A 5101-nucleotide genomic window follows, 5' to 3' on the forward strand; every position below is an offset into this window, starting at 1 on the left:
AGGAGGAATAGTGGAACTATATCCAAGTTTTCAGCATTTTTCTTACTAAAAATACTATTGAGATGTATATTTATGTAAATTATTCATATGATCATATTAATAACGTTATTAGCTCTAAATGGAAAATAAATTAAACCAATTACATTTGAGCCTGTGTTTCCTTACCTTATATAAAAGGTTCAACTCAATGGGATTTTACAAATTTAATATTATATTGTTTTTTATATATCTGTTTAAATTTTTCTATTATCTTATCATTTATTGGAAGTATTTACATATTAAGATCCTGACTTGAATTGTGGTTGTCAATATTAAAGTATTACCAATACTTATTAATATACATTACCCTCGGTCTGCAACCACTAGGGAGGATAGAAGGAGAATTGATGCCTTTGAGCTGTGGTGCTGGAGAAGAGTATTGAATATACCAATGGGCTGCTAGGAGAACAAACAGGTTTGTCATAGACAGGGTGAAACCAGCCTGCTCCTTGGAGGCAAGGATTCCAAAGCTTCGTCTGACATACTCTGGACATGATGCCAGGAGGGACCAGTCCTTGGAGAGGGATGTCATGCTTGGGAGGGTGGAGGGACAGCACAAGAGAGAAAGACCCTCGATGAGATGGACTGATTCAATGACTGGGGTAACCAGGGCAGGGTTGTCAGAGACAATGAGGTTGGCACAGGGTAGAGCAGGGTTTAGGGCTGCTGTACGAAGGGTCATTATGAGTTGCAGGTGACTGGATGGCACACAACAACAACAACAGTGTGATTTACTCGGTTAAAGTCTAGGTCTCCCACTAGACTACCAGCTCTCTAACACAGTGTCTCTGTCATTGTGGTGCTTAACAAATCTTTATTGAATAGATGACTTGACAAACAAGAAAGTGAGGAACAGAAGCATCTACTCCTACACTCAGCCTGGACCTGGAGAACCGAAACCACATCCTATGGCCCACGCAACATGCATTGGCTACTCCTCTGCCTTCCTTAGCATTTCTTTGTTCTTCCTGTACTGCTATTCCCAGGGAAATGGACAGTACAGGAAGTGCCTTCCATGCTGAATAATAATAGAGCCTCAGACAAGTATTGACCTCTCTTACTTAATGCTATTGATCTTGGCTTGTGTGTGTGTGTGTGTGTGTGTGTGTGCGCGCGCTCCTGTAAATTTTAAGCACCTGATGATTGACTCACTCATCTCATCTAATCCTGACACCCAATTTTCCTAAAAACTGATGCAAATGAAATAGAGGTCAAAGCATAGAATTTTCAAAAACAGATAATTATGTTTTTTAAAGATATAAAGAAAAATTGAAGACGGCGGCTGTGGCGGTGGCTTTCTGGCAGCTCAGGACTGAAGTGCAAGGGCATCTGGAGGACCTGTTGATGTTGGCCCAGAATATCAACAAGATTCGGAGAAGGAGCTTTTTAAGCTTAAGCAAATGTATGGTAAAGCAGACGTGAATACCTTCCCTACCTTCAAATTTGAAGATCCTAAATTTGAACCTGCTGAAAAAAAACCAGTCCTGAAACATTATGTAAAATTAACCTGGTAATTGGTTATGGATTGATTGTACAATTAAAAGTAGTATCAGAATAAATGTATTATTTCACAGTTAAAAAAGAAGAAGAAGAAAAATTGAAGAGGACTGAGGAAGGCCTCGGTGGCCTAGTCCGGAGGGAACTGGGCTGCTGTTCCTGACTGGTGCTGTGAATTCACCAGCAGCTGGGAAATCCGTGTGATTTGCAGCCTTGGAAACTCAGCGGAGGATCAGCCATGAGTAGGTTGTGGTTCCACAGCAATGAATTTGGGATGAGAAGGAGGGAACAGTCGCCGTGAAGAACAAAGATGTGGCAGTGTTCTTCCATACAGATTTACAGCCTTGGAAACCCACTGGAGAAGATCTGCTCTGTCCTACAGAGTCACTACGGTAAGATCTACTGGACTAGAAATAGGTTTGTCTTTTTGTGGAGCAAGTGGTGGTTGATAGCATGTTGTATTTTTATTATCATATTGAATAAAAAGTTGAAAATGACAAATTAAGAAATAGCATGCAAATATTATTCACCAGTTATTTGTTCTTAGGTGGTATTAAGTTGACTCTGATTCATAGCAACCTACAGACAATGCATCTGAACCTTGCCCTCTCTTGTGCCACCTTCCTTATCTCTGATATACTTGACTCTATTACGTCTTAGAGAAAGGTGCAACCAGAGAGATTCTTGGAGGCAAGGATGGCAAAGCTTTGTCTCACATACTCTGAGCATGATGTTAGGAGAGGCTATTCCTTGGAGAGGGACATCATACTTGGAAAGGTGAAGGGTCAGTGAAAGAAAGGAGGACCTGCAACAAGATGGACTGACAGATACAGTGTCTACGGGAATGGGCTCAAGGGTGTCAGAGATGACAAGGATGGTGCAAGATAGGACAGGGTTCAGATCCAGCATTCATAGGGTCACTACGGATTATACTTGACTTGATAGCACTCAACACAACACTGTTATAATCCTGTGTCAATCCATCTTGTTGACCATTTTCTTCCCTTTCTCTGACCTTCTAATTTCCAAGCATGATTTCCTTTTCCAAGAACAGCCCCTCCTAGCAACATACTCAAAATACATCAGACAAAGTTTCATCATCCTTGCTTCCAAAGAGAATCCTGGGTGTACTTTCTCCGAGACATAATTCGTACTTTTCTAAGTCCATGGGATATTCAGTATTCAGTAATCTTTTCCAACACAACTCAAATACACAGATTGTTCATCTGTTATTCTTTTTTTTTTTTTTTCAGACAGAAGTGACCACACTTTTAATTCCTGCGGGTGGCTCTGGGGCCTAGACTGCCTTGTCTCTGGAGCCCAATAAGAACAGCACGGTGCTTCGGATCAGCAAGGTTGGCCTGGTCCCCCAGGAGGGCAGCCAGGGCAGACACAGCTAGTGCTTGCATGGCTGTGAGATGGCAAGGCCCAGGCCTTCTTCAGTAGCCGTCATCTGCCCAGGTGACCTCATAGTCCGGATACTTGGCCTTTATCTTCTCTGTAGAGATGGAGTGCTGGGCACGCCCGTAGCCCATAGAGTAGCCGTACACGTGGATCTTCCTGTCCTGGCTCTGGTGCGAGATCCGCCGGCCGTAGCCCTTTCTTTGGATCTCCCCAGCAACCTTGTCATAGATGCCAGCTGGGAAGGAGGCCGCACGTCACAACCAGACCCCATCGGATCTCGGCCATCTGGGGGGGAATGCCCTCGCTTGTCGGCCAGTAGCTGCACTTGGCCTCTGGGAAGCTCAGGACCCCAGCGGCCCTGAAGAAGGGGCGCCCGCCCGCCCCCAAGCAAGGCCCATCTGTTATTCTTAAGGCACTGTTCAACCTTCTGATGCATGCTGCTGTTAAGTGTAATCAAGTCATAGACAACTCATAGAGACCCTATGAACAAAAGACCTGAATACTTGTATAACTTTGGTCGTTTCTCCAAGTTCATAGAGGTTCTGGAGGCAAGCCATTTCGGAAGTGGATGCCACTCCTGTTTCCAAGCTTGTTTTACTTGGGAAGCTCCACCGAACACTGTCGAGCATGGGTAACCGTTATTGCATTTGGCACATCAGTGTCACAGTGTTTAGCATCACAGTAACCACGACTAACTTTACCACAAGTTTGACTTTCAAACTGGATTCCAGCCCCATACTGCCGACCAAAAGGGTTTTTAAATAGGAGGCCTTATCATATTGTCTCCCTTCCCTTAGAGAATCACCATTCCACCCTAACGCTCACCAGTCCCAGCCAACACGCTTCTTCAGAACCCGGCTCCTGCAGATGACTTTCAAGCTGGATTCCAACCCCTTTACATGCATAACAAGTATTTTGTAAGAGCCTGGCCTGAGTCAGAGGCACTCAGACTTGACAGATTTACCCAACGCAATATGTCATTTCATTATCGTGTTCAATCAAAACAGCTGAAATTGACAAATTAAGGCATAGTATTTAAATACTATTTGCCAATTATTTAGCAACAGGTTAAAAGTGGTTGCCACTGAGGATAAGACAACTCCTCTTGTACTGAGCTTTCAAAAAATGGACTTTTATAGCTTTGTGACAATAACGAAATCAAACAAAAATGTCTGCATTTCAAGACCTCCGAGCACATTCCCAGTCCAGTCCCATTTCACGTGCACGCCCAATCCTTAAACAGAGGGGAGCGCCGGGAAACCACACGCCAAGTCCCCACAGTTCAAATATCCAAAAGCAAAGGTGCTCCTATCTTAAGAAAAGCCAACTATTTGCTGGGATTCCGCTTTGGTTTTAGAAAAGATGTCAACAAAAAGTTTTCTGATCATTGCCATGTCATCCATTGTATCCTGATTTCAGAACTATTTGCCATTATGTAAAAAAAAACCTGTACTGTAGAAACAAAGAGTGTAAACATTGTAAATAAATTATAACAAGTAAAAGAAAAGCGCCTTTGTCACTGTCTTTCCCCCCCACCCCCCTCCAACAGAACAGGTCTGGGAAAATTCCAAGAGCTTCCCTAGCAATTGTGCAAGTTCTACACGCTCAGGACCCCGGGCCCTTGAACGCCCTTCCCCACCTCATTTCCGGGGGAACCCTTCACGCAAGGACACCGGAAGAGGCGGGGAGAGCGCAGAGCGCAGGCGCAGTCCTATTTCCGCCCCGCCCCTCCGTCCTCGAGCCAACCTGTTGTGGGCGGTGCCCGCGCCGCTCGGCCTTCCGCCACAAGTGGTCACGTGGCCAGGGAGGGGCGCGAACCCCCAGAGTTTCCCTTCTGTGGGCCCCTGTCCCGATTCTGGCCTACTTCTCGACCGCTGGTGGGGTCCCCTCCTCGGACGGCCACTCGCGGGCCTCCCTTGGCCGAGATCAGAGGGTTTGCCCACCTCGCGGGCAGCCCGAAGGGCAGGGCGCTGACCTGCGCCCGCTTCTCTCCGCGGGTCACGCGCCAAGGCCCGCGGGCCGGGAGAAGGGGCGGGTCGGGGCCGACCTGGGGGCGGGGACTCCGCTGTCCCGGGGCTGCTCTTAGGGCCCCGACTGCGCAGGAGTTACCGACACCTATCGTCGCCGCCACCGCCGCCAGCTGTCACCGCCACCAGCCGTC

Source organism: Elephantulus edwardii, unplaced genomic scaffold, assembly GCF_000299155.1.
Source record: "Elephantulus edwardii isolate Elephantulus edwardi_28Jun2011 unplaced genomic scaffold, EleEdw1.0 scaffold00048, whole genome shotgun sequence".
Lineage (NCBI taxonomy): Eukaryota > Metazoa > Chordata > Mammalia > Macroscelidea > Macroscelididae > Elephantulus > Elephantulus edwardii.